The sequence below is a fragment of the Hylobates moloch genome, unplaced genomic scaffold (assembly GCF_009828535.3).
Source record: "Hylobates moloch isolate HMO894 unplaced genomic scaffold, HMol_V3 SCAFFOLD_4, whole genome shotgun sequence".
Lineage (NCBI taxonomy): Eukaryota > Metazoa > Chordata > Mammalia > Primates > Hylobatidae > Hylobates > Hylobates moloch.
The window spans coordinates 158989662-159005591 of record NW_026652279.1 but is presented as its reverse complement, the minus strand read 5'-3'; the positions used below and the strand labels follow the sequence as shown (position 1 = coordinate 159005591).

The 15930-nt window shown below is 46.6% G+C and overlaps 1 protein-coding gene across 2 annotated transcripts in view; it reads right to left on the bottom strand.

The window, feature by feature from the left end:
• Nucleotides 1-15306, bottom strand: part of FARP1 (FERM, ARH/RhoGEF and pleckstrin domain protein 1) — a 314829-nt gene extending 299523 nt beyond the window's left edge. For both annotated transcript variants that reach the window (XM_032151148.2, XM_032151146.2), the window contains exon 1: nucleotides 14933-15306. The gene's annotated coding sequence lies outside the window, so the exon portion shown is untranslated. The remainder of the gene's footprint in view (nucleotides 1-14932) is intronic.
• Nucleotides 15307-15930: the final 624 nt, after the last annotated feature.

Here is a 15930-nt window from a genome sequence, read left to right as displayed (position 1 = left end):
TACAGAGAAGGTCAAAGCAGAAAATAAAAACCACTTGGATTAATCTCATGCAAAGAAAACGGTAAGTAACATCCTTTTCTCAATATATGTAAGTATATGTCATGCATAGAATTTTAAGCAAACATGCTCATCTTTTAAGCATCAAACTAACAGTATAATCACAAAAGAAGTGGTAAGTGACCTCCCAGCCACGGGAGGGTCAAGGAAGAGCAGTAACTCAGAACCTCATCCTGCAGAAGGCCAAGGGAGGCTACATTTTACAAAGAAATGTACAGAAATAATTTGTGACAACATTTACCACTTAAGAGAGTTCATCTTAAACATTTATTGAGCACCTACTATGTTCCTGGCACTCTGCCAGGCATTAGGAATGCAGATGTGTAAAATACTTAAGTAGAAGTTGCTCTAAGTGAGGAAAAACTTCCTGAGCTTCTATCTCTGCTATGCCAATTATTAAGCTGTGCGACCTTAGGCACACTTAACCTCTCTGAGCCTCCATTTCCCTCTTATGTAAAATGAGGATAAAAATCAAGGTGGTTGGGCTGTTAAACTCAGCCTAGGACTTCAAATGTTCAGTAAATGTTAGTGCTCAAATAACCAAAATGAGTGGGGAGGAGAGTAAATAAGCCAGTATAAGCACGGAGGGTCCACGCTGGCACCTGGGAGGAGACGTCAGCCTTAGGGAAGGCTTCTGGAAGGAGGTAGGCAGGGACTGGGTGAATGTCAGAGCAGAGAAGGACTTGGTGGAAAGCCGGGGCAGTGGCAGACGGGAAGATGTGACAGAGGAAGGCTCTGTGGCTTGTAGGAAGGTCACCTAGACCAGCATGGGGGAGGGGGACTGATTAGCACAAAACTGGCCAGGGGGAAGAGGGAAGTACAGGAGGCTGGGAAATAAAATGGGGCAAAAACACCAGGTTTCTTCCAGCCAGGCTCATTATCAATTCCAGCAAAACAGTAACATGATCTCACACAATGATCACTTTAAAACTAAAACTTTTGTTGACTACTCCAATCAACTCAAAGGGTGCTGATTCATGATTTCTAAAACTACTTTTACAAGTGAGCATTTTCTAAAATCTCTATAAAGAGGCGGTGATGCAGTGAGGTGATCCTTCATGTCCACTCTGCAGACACGCTAAACTCATCAATAATGTCTCTCAGCGTCCTTCTGGCATGACCCAGCAGACCTCAAATTAGGTATTTCTTATTTGGGGGTATTATTGAAGACTAGATGAGGAATTTGGTTTTTGCTAATTCAGTGACTGGCTTACCCCTTTCAGGAAAGGAAAACATAAATAAAAACATATATAGATTCTAGGCCAGGTGCAGTGGCTCATGTCTGTAATCCCAGCACTTTGGGATGCCAAGGCAGGAGGTTTGTTTGAGCCCAATTCAAGACCAGCCTGGGCAACACAGCAAAACACCGTCTCTTTAAAAAAATAAAAATGTAAATTTAAAAAACCCAGATTCGGCCGGGCGCGGTGGCTCAAGCCTGTAATCCCAGCACTTCGGGGGGCCGAGACGGGCGGACCACGAGGTCAGGAGATTGAGACCATCTTGGCTAACACAGTGAAACCCCATTTCTACTAAAAATACAAAAAATTAGCCGGGCATGTTGGCGGGCACCTGTATTCCCAGCTACTCGGGAGGCTGAGGCAGGAGAATGGCATGAACCCAGGGGGCGGAGCTTGCAGTGAACCGAGATCGCGCCACTGCACTCCAACCTGGGGGACACAGCGAGACTCCGTCTCAAAAAAAAAAAAAAAAAAAAAAAACCCAGATTCTGATGGGGGCCAGGTACAGTGGCTCATCCTAGAACTTTGGGAGGCTGAGGCAGAAGGATCGCTTGATGCCAGGAGTTCAAGACCAGCCTGGGCAACATAGCAAAGTCCCATTTCTACACAAAATTTAAAAATTAGCCAAGCACACTGGCTCATGCCTGTAATCCCGCAACTTTGGAAAGCTGGGGTGGGAAGATCATTTGAGCCAGGAGTTCAAGGCTGCAATGAGCTACGATTGTGCCACTGCACTCCAGCCTGGGTGACAGTACAAGATCTTATCTATAAAAATCAATAAAGTGAAAGAAGCTGTGTGACTAAGACTTTTGCTAAAAAGAATGTTATTATAACTTGTTTATCTTTGTTTTTATGCTTACACACAGTTCAGATTCAAAGCTTCATAGTTTAATAATACAAATAACAGCTACCATGTCTTAAGTCTTTTATAAATTGCCAGAGAGTATGGTTTTTTTTTGTTTTTTTTTTTTTGTTTTTGAGACAGTCTCGCTCTGTCGCCCAGGCTGGAGTGCAGTGGCGCAATCTCGGCTCACTGCAAGCTCCGCCTCCCGGGTTCACGCCATTCTCCTGCCTCAGCCTCTCCGAGTAGCTGGGACTACAGGCGCCCGCCACAACGCCCGGCTAATTTTTTTGTATTTTTAGTAGAGACGGGGTTTCACCGTAGTCTCGATCTCCTGACCTCGTGATCCGCCCGCCTCAGCCTCCCAAAGTGCTGGGATTACAAGCGTGAGCCACCGCGCCCAGCTGAGAGTATGTTTTTATACGTTATCTTTCATTCTCAAAACAAACTGCAAATGGCCAAAATTCCAAATATTAAAAAACACTGATCACAAGGACTTTTATAATTAGTTATTTAGAATCCATGATTTCTATCATAATGGGCATTATTCAAAAGGTATTATTTTTATTTTTAAAATACGGGAGGAAATGGGGATTCAAATGAAATGACTTGCTCCAGATGACCCAACTTTTGAGTAGTAGAGCAGGGATCTGAACACAGCTACCTCAGGGTCCTGTGGCAGCCAGCTTCCAAGACAGCACTCAATGATTCTTGCCTCCTGGCATCTACACGTTTGTGTAACTATCTCCCCTTAAGTCATGGCTGGCAGTAGGCCCAAGAATACTGTGGAAGTGACAGTGTATAACTTCCATGTCTGGCGTATCAGCCACAGCGGGGCCAGGCACAGTGGCTCACCCCCATAATCCCAGCACTTTGGGAGGCCGAAGCGCATGACAACTTGAGCTTAGGAGTTCAACACCAGCCTGGGCAACACTGTGAGACTCCCGTCTCTACAAAAAATACAAAAATTAGCCAGGTGGTGCACACCTGTAGTCTCAGCTACTTGGGAGGCTGAAGTGGGAGGCTCACTTAAGCCTGGGAAGCAGAGATTGCAATGAGCTGAGCTCACACCACTGTACTCAAGCCTCGGTGACAGAGTGAGACCCTATCTCAAAAATAAATAAGTAAAATTAAAATTTAAAAAAACCACAGCAGTTTCGCCTTGGTTTCCTCATGGTTCACTCACTCTGGGAGAAGCTAGCCACCACGTTGTAAGGTATTCAAGCACCCTGCCTAAGGAGCTCATCGGGCTCCTTGGTAGCAGACCCCACAGTCCCAGTTGACTTTTTTTTTTTTTTTGAGACAGAGTTTCGCTCTTGTTGCCCAGGCTGGAGTACAATGGCATGATCTCAGCTCACCACAACCTCTGCCTCCCGGTTCAAGCCATTCTCCTGCCTCAGCCTCCCAAGTAGCTGGGATTACAGGCATGCACCACTACTCCCAGCTAATTTTGTATTTTTAGTAGAGATGGGGTTTCTCCATGTTGGTCAGGCTGGTCTCGAACTCCCAACCTCAGGTGATCTGCCCACCTTGGCCTCCCAAAGTGCTGGGATTACAGGCGTGAGCCACCACGCCCGGCCCCAGTTGACTTTTTCAAAAAATAGAGATGGGGTCTTGCTATGCTGCTGAGGCTGGGAACTCCTGGGCTCAAGCGATCCTCTCCCCTCAGTCTCCTGAGTAGCTGAGACTACAGGTATGTGCCACCATACCCAGCTCCTAGCTGACATCTTTATCGCAAACCTCCATGCCAGAACTGTTCACTGAAGCCATTTCCAAAGTCCTAACCCACAGAAACTGCAAAAGATAATCAATCTCTACCGTTGTTTCAAGCCACTCAACTTTGGGGGTAATGTGTCATGCAGCGATAGATAACAAAGGCATGCCCTAATGCCTGCATTCTTTTCTCCACCTCCACGGGGCCTTGTGGTTGCTTCGGTAATTTTATTTTTGAATGATTATCCCTGTATATTCACATAGAGAATTAACAAAATAGTTACTGGAATTAAACCTACATGCCCCATCAGGTCTTTGAGATAAGCACCTACAGGACTGACATCTTATTTATTCCCGCTGGCACTGTTCCATTCTGGGCCTCGAGATTTTAGACACAAATTGCTCTTTCCAATCCACTCCTTCAAAACGCAGGCAGCCAACAAACCTCCTCCAGTCTTTCTCTGCCAGAGAGTCCAGGAAATTTAGTCACATCTTCAGGTAAGCCCTTCTTAAAGATGTTTTTCTCTGTATTTTTTTGGTTAAAAAAATATATAACCATGATAAGATACCACTACACACCTATTAAAATGGCTAAAATAAAAAATACTGACCATACCAAGTGCTGGTAAGGATTTCACTTCTAGCTATTTTTCCATGAGAAATCAAACTTCATCCATATCAAAACCTGTATGTGAGAGTTTATAGCAACTCTATTCATAATTGCTCCAAACTGGACACAAGTCAACTGTTCTTCAGTAAGTGAATGGATAAACACACTGTGGTACATCCATATGATGGAATACTAACCAGACAGCAAAAGTGAGTGAGCTATTGGAATCAAAGACATTAGGCTGAATGAAAGAGGCCAGTCTCAAAAGATTACAAACGCTAAGATTCCATTTATATGACATACTGGAAAAGACCAGACTATAGTTAGTGACAGAGCAAAGACGGGTGGTTAGCAGGGACTGGGGGTGCAGCACAAGGGAATGTTCTAAATTGACAGAAATGTCCCATATCCTGACTGTGGAGTTGGTTGCACAAATCTACGCATTAAAACTCGAAGGACAGGCATGGTGGCTCGCACCTGTAATCCCAGCACTTTGAGAGGCTGAGGCAGGTGGATCACCTAAGGTCAGGAGTTGAAACCAGCCTGGCCAAAATGATGAAAGCCCATCTCTACTAAAAATACAAAAATTCACCAGGCGTGGTGACGGGCACCTGTAATTCCAGCTATTCGAGACGCTGAGGCAGGAGAATCACTTGAACCCAGGAGTCGGAGGTTGCAGTGAGCCAAGATTGCGCCACTGCACTCCAGCCTGAGCAACAAAGCGAGAGTCTGTCTCAAAATAAATATATATATATTTTTTAAGGTTATTATTACATCACTTTTCTTCACAGATTCACTAACATGTTTGTCTCATTTAGAAAATCTCTGGTTTCCCCATATCCTGATATTTCCAAACAGCTCACTCCACTTAGATCTATCTTGGCCCCCGCTAGCACCTGATGTTAGAGAACCAAAAACTCCAGTAAGATTACAAAGGAAGATCACAAACCCCTGATTAGTAAGTTCCTCACAAAGTTCCTAACAATATTAAATGTGCAGATAGATGCTATTCTAGATTGACAGAAATGGCTGGCATTTCCATCATTTTTTTCTGAAGAAATGAAGCAATATTCTCAAGTATGTTCTGTGACCCAAACTGCCAAATGGTAGATTCCAAGCAGATGCCCTGCACGGCCAGCTTAAAAGGAGGTGAAATTCACGTAGACTCAGTTGCATGACTTGCACACATTATCAAACATCTAAAGTCCTTATAAAGAGATCATTTCTAACAGTGATTTGATATGACTTTAAGTCACTTTCCACATAATTAACAGGTAGAAATCAGTTTTCTCATAGATAATATTAAATAACAGATGAAAGATAAAATCTCCCAATTAATATATCAGTCATGATGCTTTAGATGGCAATAACCGAAAACCCCAACTCAAGTAGGACGAGAAAGTAAATTCACTTATTATCTGGTATCCTAAAACAGATTAGTATTTGGCCTGCTAAACTCCAGGTGCAGAAGATCTAAATGACTCAATGATGCATTTATGGACTCTGGTTCCACCTTTCAGCTCTGTCACCCTCTTGCCTGCTTCAGGTCTAGTAACAACATGGCTGCTGTGATTACAGGCATCACATCTAGTCTTTGGGTCTCCTTTTAAGAGCACACAAACATTCCCCAGAATCCTCTTCAAAGACCTCCCAGATGCTGGAGCCTTCTGGGAAAAATTTTGCTGAATGAGAAGCCTGTGCTGCTACGGATCTGGTAACAACATATGTGTGACAGTATGAAGCTTGGAGCTGCAACTGCCATTAGGCATAATGACTAATTAGGCTGCAGCAGTCTAATTAACCATGGCCAACAAGCCCAAGTGCACAAATCAACATGCCAAGGGGCAGCAGAGAAGGACAGAATGCGTCTGGGTCCTTGGTGATATTTGGGGCTGAGACATGAACTGGGAGCCCTTTTACTACTTGAAGCAACTCAGTATTTGATGGCTGAAGCTGCTATTAGTCAGACATTCTGCCACTTGCAGATAAATGTACTCTTAAATGTCCCCTTGAGGTTTTAGGGAAAGAGCATTGATAATTTGTCCAACATCAAAGATGGAAGATATGGCCAGGCACGGTGGCTCACACCTGCAATCCCAGCACTTTGGGAAGCCAAGGCAGGCAGATCACCTTAAGTCAGGAGCTTCAGACCAACCTGGCCAACATGGTCTCTACTAAAAAGACAAAAATTAGCCGGGCGTGGTGGCGTGCACCTGTAATCCCAGCTATGTGGGATGCTGAGGCAGGAGAATTGCTTGAACCTGGGAGGCGGAGGTTGCAGTGAACCAAGATCCCGCCACTGCACTCCAGCCTGGGTGACAGAGCGAGACTCCATCTCGGGGAAAAAAAAAAAAAAAAAAAAAAAGATGGAAGATATATAAGGGCAGGTTTGTCTGGCTTCAACACCTATACTCCAAATTCTTGTCACCTTTGATATCATCCTGTGCCTTCCTTATTCTAAAATGTCATAGAGAGTGTACATTTCACAAATTTTAGTTCAAATCAACCAGTGTTTATCATTGAGCTTCTATGGGCAAGAAAACCAAAAATTAGGGAAACATACTTCCTGACCTTACAATACTTGTTCTTTGACCCAGAAACTAAGGAGAATACACTGATGAAAAGATACAATTACTACCAAAACAGAGAAACTAATGTCCCCCTCTCCAGATGGTTTACATTCCAAGACCCCTATGGATGCCTAAAAACCGCAGATGGCGCTGAACCCTACATACACTCTGTGTTCCCCTGTACTTACATACCTGTGGTAAACTTGAACATATGCATTAGGCACAGTAAGATTAACAATAACTAGTAATAAAACAGAGTGACAATACACTGTAATAAAAGTTACGTGAATGTGATCTCTCAAAATACCTTAATGCACTGTACTCACCTTCTCATAATGAAGAAGGGACAGAGTGGGACGCTACGAGATTTCATCGAGCTACTCATAACAGCACACCGTTTAACACCTGTGAATTGTTTACTCAGACTGTGGTTGACCGTGGGTAACTGAAACTGCAGAAAGCAAGACTGCAGAGCTGTGTATCTGCCACACAAACCTCTTTTTAGAATGCTACAACTTGCTGTTGCCCAAGGCACCCATTTTTCACTCATTTCAAAAACATTTTTTCCCATAATCCTTCTGTGTGCCAAAGAACAAACACAACTCAATTTGGGACTTTAAAAATCTATTTATTTGATCATAATCTTAAACACTTATTTGCTTATATTTTCAAATTAAGCAGGCAATTTTTTTCTTCATCTTTAGGTTTTTTCCAACTCAGTTTTAGTTAGATAAGAACAAAACTGTTCCGTCGCCATCCAGTAAATAGAGCCTGACCTCTTGAAAGGAGCAATATGCTTTTTCTCGTCTTACAGACAAGAAATGTGCTATTTTTCCAACACTGAATATATTTCCTGACGTTAAATAAGTTCAATAACTAGAACATGTAAAATGTTTTCCTAATAACTTTTGCCTTTCAAAAGAGATTTAAAAAATGAAAAGGCAAAAATAGGTTGGGTGAAAATATTCATACTATATAGATCTTTACAAAGGATTTATACACAAAATATATGAAGAACTCCTAGAACTATAAGAAGACATTAAGAATGTGCAGTTTACTGTATATCAAGAATACTAAATATAAGCTATATAAAACAATCTAAACAAAACAATTAAAAACAGTAAAGATCTGCCAGGCACAGTGACTCACACCTGTAATCCCAGCACTTTGGGAAGCCGAGACAGGCTTCAGTTGAGGTCAGGAGCTTGAGACCAGCTTGGCCAACATGGTGATTTGTATTCTCTACCGAAAATACAAAAAATAGCATGGCGCATGCCTATAATCTCAGCTACTCGGGAGGCTGAGGCAGAAGAATCACTCGAACCTGGGAGGCGGAGGTTGCAGTGCGCCAAGATTGTGTCACTGCAACTCCAGTCTGGGTGACAAAGTGAGACTCCGTCTCAAAAAAGTAAATATTTGGCCGGGCGCGGTGGCTCAAGCCTGTAACCCCAGCACTTTGAGAGGCCGAGGCGAGCGGATCACAAAGTCAGGAGATCGAGACCATCCTGGCTAACATGGTGAAACCCCGTCTCTACTAAAAACAAAAAATTAGCCGGGCGTGGTGGTGGGCACCTGTAGTCCCAGCTACTTGGGAGGCTGAGGCAGAAGAATGGCGTAAACCCGGGACGCTGAGCTTGCAGTGAGCCAAGATCACGCCACTGCACTCCAGCCTGGGCAACAGAGCAAGACTCCATCTCAAAAAAAAAAAAAAGTAAATATCTAACAGACACTCACAAAAGGAGATATACAAATGGTCAATAAGTACATGAAAACGTTTCATTAGTTATCAGGAAAATATAAAACAAAACCACAGTGAGATATCACTACATAGCCACTGGAATGGCTAAAAGGAAAGACTATTTCAAGTGTTGATCAAGACTGAAGTAACTAGAAGTCTCATACATCACTGGTGGGAATATAAAATGGTGCCAACGCTTTCTTACAAATAGCTTATTATAAAGTTATGTACACACTTAAGAAAGACCTGGCAGGAAAAATAAAGACATATCTCTACACAAAGATTTGTTCACAAATGTTCACAGCAGCTGTATTCATGATAGCCAACACTGAAAACAACTTGAATGGCCAAAGGGGAGGGGATATGCAAGTCATAGCATATCCAGCCACTGAAATACTGCTGAGCAACAGAAAATAAACTAATAAAGAGGATGGGAAAGACAGTAGCAAGGGAGCAGGGAAGAGGAGCAGAAGAGAGGGGGAAGAGAAGAGGGAAGAAGAGAGAGAGGAATAAAAGTAGAGACAGGCATGGCGGTTCACGCCTGTAATCCCAGCACTTTGGGAGGCCGAGGCAGGAGGTTAACTTGAGCCCAGCAGTTCAAGACTAGCCTGGGCAACATGGCAAAACCCCATCTCTAGTAAAAACACAAAAAATTAGCCAGGTGTTGTGGTGCTTGCCTGTAGTCCCAGCTACTTGGGAGGCTGACGTGAGGGATAACTTGAGCCCAGGAAGTTGAGGCTGCAGTGAGCTGAGATCATGCCACTGCACTCCAGCCTGGGCAATGGGAGTGAGAACCTGACTCAAAAAAAAAAGTACAAGAGAGAAGAAATACCTAGACATGTCATAGCCAGACTGCAGAACAACAAAGCATCTTAAAAGTAGCCAGAGAGAAAAGACAGACTACTTACAAATAATTAGACAGCAACAGCAACGGGACCAGAACACAGCTGATTAATACAGGAACAATACAGAATTGCACACCCAGATAAATTTACCATTCAAGAACAAAGGTATCTAAGACATGCAAAAACTGAAGTTACCACCAACAGATGCTAACAGAATTTCTAAAAGATGTATCTCAGGAAGAAGGAAAATGTATCCCAGAAGCTTCAAAGTACAAAAAGGAATGGTGAGCATATTAAATTTACAGACAAGTACCATATAAAACAATTATGTCAAATTTCGGGCAGGTTAAGAAATGAGAAGGCTATATAAAAGAACAGATGCCAAAATGCTAAGGCAGGAGTCAGTAACAGGTGGTAGGATTTCAAGTTTGTTTTACTTTCTTCATGCTTTTATTGTCTTGTGTTTTCTTCAAACAGTTTCACTTTTGTTGCCCAGGCTGGAGTACAATGGCCTAATCTCAGCTCACCATAACCTCCGCCTGCCTCAGCCTCCCGAGTAGCTGGGATTACAGTCATGCACCACCACGCCTGGCTAATTTTGTATTTTTAGGAGAGACGGGGTTTCTCCATGTTGGTCAGGCTGGTCTTGAACTCCCGACCTCAGATGATCCGCCCGCCTTGGCCTCCCAAAGTGCTGGGGTTACAGGCGTGAGCCACCGCACCTCACTGTCTTTTTTTTAAAAGGAACCTCTGTCTTTTTAAAATCTGACTCAGCTTTAAGGATTAAATTGCTAAATTAGAATGAAATGAAAACAAAATCAAATATCAAACTGCCAGAACTACAATCTATCAATTCTAATAACAAGTTTCCTTTAAAAACCCTAAAGACTAATTTGAAGGGATGGTAAAAACTGGATTTATTATTCATTCAACAAGGATTTACTAGACTGGGCAATATAGTGATGAGACTCTCTAAGAAAAATTTTTTAAAGAAAAAATTAGCTGGGTGTGATGGCATGCGTCCGTAGTCACAGCTACTCGGGAGACCGAGATGGAAGGATTCCTTGAGCCGAAGAGGTAAAGGCGGCAGTGAGCCATGATCCCCATTGCACTCCAGCCTGGGTGACAGAGACCCTTTTTAAAAAAGAAAACAGAACACAAGGATTTACCAAGGCTTTGCTATATTCAGATACTATACTAGATCCTGAATGAACAAGAACAAAAACTGAAAGTCATCATAATACTGGATTTTTAAGTCTTCTAATTGATAATAAATTTATGCAAAGCATTTCATCAAAAGTCTGCACATAAAGTGAAGTTACTCTTGTGGTCAGAGGTTATTATCGTAATTGACAGTTAAAGGCAGTCCAGTGTGGCCTGAGGCTCTTTTTTTAAAATGTATGAACAAGTATGACAGTTTTACATATGAAATTCATTCAGTGTAAATGATGAATTCCCATATTAATTGCAAGTCTTGAAGTTCGCCCATAATTTCCATCCCACATTAAACTAAGAAAACTTACAATCTGAGTTAATAGTTTGCAGGCAGCACTGAGCATGCCTCAGTTTCAGTCTCGCTGGATTAGTATCAAAATCTTCGAGCATATTTTAGTAATGTATCAATTATCCACTTTTGCTCAAAGTATCCACTTGGCCAAACATTTTTAACTAATTCAAACCAGGGCAAGGGCATCCTATAAAAAGTTTTGCCAGTTTTAAATATACGTTTTCTGGGGGCTTCTTGATTAAAAACAAAGGCTGCATTTGGCAGAACAGACTGGAGAAATCAGCATTTCAAGTAATTTGAATGAAAACCGTTTGGCTCTGATCTTCCTGGACATGTGGAAATGGTTAAGGAGGTAACAGCCTACCTAAGTCGCCATGGGTGAAACGGAGAGAAAGGACTGCGACCCAGTACCACCACAGAATAAACCGTGACACTAAAAGGCAAGAAAAGAAGTTGATCCGCTGCTTCCCATTCAATAGCCAGCTTGGGGAGGCTCCTTTCAATCAAAAGCACCAAACAATAGGAGAGAGACTGCCACAAGAGCCTAAAACCCCACACCCTCCCTTCCCAGGCAAATGGTAACCAATACAGGGAATGCCTGTCCTTCCAAGGTAGAAAGACTCTAGCACCTGCATTACAGGATTATACCTGCCCCTCTTATCTGTAGCACCTTCAGCTGGTGAGGGAAGTGCATTTCTCAAAAACAATAAGCAGTTATCTGCAATAAGCAAGGCCAGTTACAAAGGGCTTCTTTAAAACGTCCAGTCCACCATGCTATCAAAACATCAGGCAAGGCCAGGCTCCGTGACTCACGCCTGTATCCCAGCACTTTGAGAGGCCGAGGCGGGCAAATCACCTGAGGTCAGGAGTTCAAGACCAGCCTGACCAACATGGAGAAACCCCGTCTCTACTAAAAATAGAAAATTAGTTGGGCATGGCGGCAAATGCCTGTAATCCCAGCTACTGGGGAGGCTGAGGCAGGAGAATCGCTTGAACCTGGGAGGCAGAGGTTGCAGTGAGCCGAGATTGCGCCAGTGCACTCCAGCCTGGGAAACAAGAGCAAAACTCCATCTCAAAAAAAAAAAAAAAATCACGCAAGTACAGTACTTACAGATCCATAGAGTTTCTCTTATCCTCTGGGAAAATCACAATGCCATTTTTCCTAAGCATATTCTGCCTGCAGAAGCCAACCTTTTATCCTTTCTCTAGTATTCTCTAATCCCCTCCAGGATGAAAAGAGTTGTGACATCCTCCTCATAAATATATCCAATTTTCCAAATGAATTAAGCTCTTAGGTGTTCAATAAATTAAATGAGCATAAGCTTCACTGTTTAAAAAAACTAACCCTTTCAATGCTATCTTTCATTTGTATCCTTAACCAAACAAAACAAAACGAAACAATTTCCTTGGGCAGTTCCTTTTTTCTCTTTTTCTTTTTTTTTTCTTTTTTGAGACAAAGTCTCACTCTGTTGCCCAGGCTGGAGTGCAGTGGCCGGATCTCAACTCACTACACCCTCCGCCTCCTGGGTGCAGGCGATTCTCCTGCCTCAGCCTCCTGAGCAGCTGGGATTACAGGCACCTGCTACCACACCTGGCTAATTTTTGTATTTTTAGTAGAGACAGGGTTTCACCATATTAGCCAGGCTGGGAACTCCTGATCTCAAGTGATTCGCCTCGGTGTTCCAAAGTGCTGGGATTACAGGTGTGAGCCACCATGCCCAGCCCCCTTGGACAGTTTCTTTAATGAAAAGTGAAACAAAAACGTTCCTCCAGGTTCCCTGCAAACTCTGGATAATTCTGAGGTGAATGCAATAACCCAGTAAGAAACTTGTCCGGGATAATTATTTTAAAAACTTATTTGATAAGTCTGGCTACAGAGTAAAGTTAGCATTCTATTATGAACCAAGGAATAAATCCATCCCTGTATCAATTAAAGGAAGAGAATATCAATGTAAAAGGGGGCATTACAAACCAAACTTCAAAAGGATTCCCACAGCGACAGAACTTCTCAATGAAACACCACACCCCAAATAACGGGGGGCGGGGTAGGTGCACCACAGAATCCCTGCCCCTAGGAGGCACAGCTACCTCCACACCAAGTATTTCTAGTTTCCCATTCACATAAAAGAAACAAGAGATTCTGGGAGGCGCTGGGCTGGGAAGGCATCTACTCACTGTCTCCACCAACAATTCCCTCAGTAAAGCAGTCATTGCCCAATAATGCTTCTATTTATTTTACCCAGAAGCAGATCTATTAGCCAGACATTCTAAAAACACAAACGCTTCGTTGTGCTTGGAGTAACTCCAATATTGATGCCTTGCTGCAGAACGATGCTGCAGGAATATAAAGTGAGCCATGTGCTAGCTGTACCCACTGTCAGAAACTGTCACATCCTGGAGACCAACCCATCCGAAAGACTGAGAATAAACTCCCTACAAGAACACTGGAAGGAGAAAGCCAAAGATAGGATGAATCAGGGCCCTACTAAAGTCTCCGGAACAACGAAGCCAATTTTTAAGGCAACTCTCCCTAAAGCTTTCAGGACCAGAAAGGTATTTCTTTATTCTCCCCTTGTTCAGACTGAATAAGAAAAGCAAGACAATGCTGGAGGATGTTCTGAAATGGGCTCCGCAAGTCACCACGTGCAAAGCACATTAAATAGAATCCAGTGCTAGGCCAGGGTTTGGCTCAGAAAATGCTGCCTACTGGAAGGAGAGGGGCCACCGGGGGTTTCCACGCAGAGACCAGGGCTGGGCGGTCAAACCTGGTAAACTGACAAGGAGAACGGCCTTAACAACAATAAAATGAAACGGCCAGAGGCCACCGGTACTCCCCAGGGCTGGGAGAGACAGGGAGACCGAGGCTGCTAAACTGTTCCAGATGAGAAGCAGGCTCTCCCACGTCTCCACGAGCTGATCAGATACCAGGGCCTCGCTTCTTTGTGAGCCTCAGTTCCCTCCTTTCTGGGGAACCCTACTCGATCCCCAACAGCCGCTGGTCTCCAGCTGCCACAAACGCGATCCAGACTCATTACAGGGAACTCATATTTCCCCCCTCAAATAAAACACACACACACACACACACACACACACACACAGTCTCCGGGTTCCAGCCGGATCACACAGCTAAAGTTTCCGGAACTTGAATCGTAAAACCACAATCAGAAGTTGTTTGGAAATATTCGCCGCAAAACAATCTGTCCTTTGCTTTAAAGAATAAAAAATAAAAAAACTTTGCCTTGCATAAAGGCAGACAGTAAAGACAGACACAAATCTAAGTTGGGCAGAAGGTGTGTTCCTCTTTGTCACCCGCCGGGAACCTCGCGCCGCGAGTGGGCGAGCGGCGGGCACCCGGCGGCGCGGTGGCATCCGCGCCAGCGGCCACCTCCCCGGCCCGCAACCGGCCTCAGGGGCCGAGATTGCGGCCCGAGGTCCGGAAGCGGAGTCCGGCGCTGTCAGCCGGGGGGTAGGACGGAAGGAAGCGGGGGAAGGGCGCCGGGGGTCAGGGGAGGCGAGCGGGGACCGGCGCAGAGCCCCGCAGCCCGAGGTCGGTGGAGGTGAGGGGAGAGGGGCGCAGGGGGCAGCGCGGAGCCCCGAGGCCCCCGAGCTCCTGCGATGGTGGCCGGGGCTGCCCGGGCCCGGCCCGCCGCCCGACTGCGCGAGGCAGGACCTCGGGGACCACGCGCCCACCTTCGCCCGCAGCCCCGGCCGTGCGCTGCGGCAGCCTGGACTCGCACAAGTTGCCGCCCGCGACCCGGACCCCGCCGGCCCCCGCCCTCCCGCCGCGGTCATTGTTCACCGCGCGCCTCCTACCTCCACAGCGCCGGCGGCTGCGGCGGCTCCCTCTCTCGGCTCGGGCTCCGGGATCGGCGGCTCACAAGCCCCCGGCAGCCGAGGGCGCGGCGGCGCCGGCTATTAATACACGCAGGCGGCGGCGGCGGCGCGGGCCCGAGCGCGCGAGCTGGGCTGGCGGTGGCCGGCTGAGGTCCGAGCCATCAAAGGTGGCGCGGGGCGGAGGGGAGGGCGGAGCAGGCGGGGTGGGTGGGGAGCGGGCTCCGGGTCGCCATGGCCGCCTCGACGCCGGGGCCAGCGCCACTGGCGCAGGGAGGAGCGGCGCAAAGCGGGAGGCGGCCGCGTCCCCGCCCCGCGCCCCAGCCGAGCGCCCGCACCGCTGCGCCCGCGCCTGAGCCGCCGCCTCTGAGGCCGGCGAGCGGGAAGTGCGGTGGCCGCCGCCCCTCCCCGGGTCTGGGCCGGCCCCTCGGCGGGGGGAGGCGGGCGCCGCGCAGCTCTAGCAGCGGGGACGCGGGAGAGCCACAGCCCCCTCCAGCGTCCGGGCCCGCGCCCTGCGCCCGCCCCGCCCCGCTCCGCCCGGGCAGGTGCGCCCAGGGGCCTCCCGAGCCCAGCGCGCCGCCGAGGATCTGCGCCTCTCTTGGGCTTCCGGCCAGGACCGGGCTGCGCGCGGCGCTATCGAACCGAGCGCGAGGAGCGCGAGGAGCGCCACCGGCGAGACGCGAATCCGGCCGCTGTGGCGAAAAACGAACCGGGGAGAGCGGCAGACGTGTGCACGGCGAAGCCGGGAGCGGCAGGCGGGCGGTCAGGGGCTCGGACTCTGCAGGTCGCTTTTTGAGGTCCTGCCTGGGGCTGCTTCGCCTGCGACGTCGCGCGGAGAAGACCGTCTTCAGGGACCCACCGAGCCCTCCCCTCCCCTCCCCCGAAGCCACAGGCACGGGCTTCCGGCACCACCCCGGGCTGCGCGGGGCTTAAGCTTGGGGGAGCGGCGGCCACCCCGCGCCGGCCCACGTCCTGGCCCA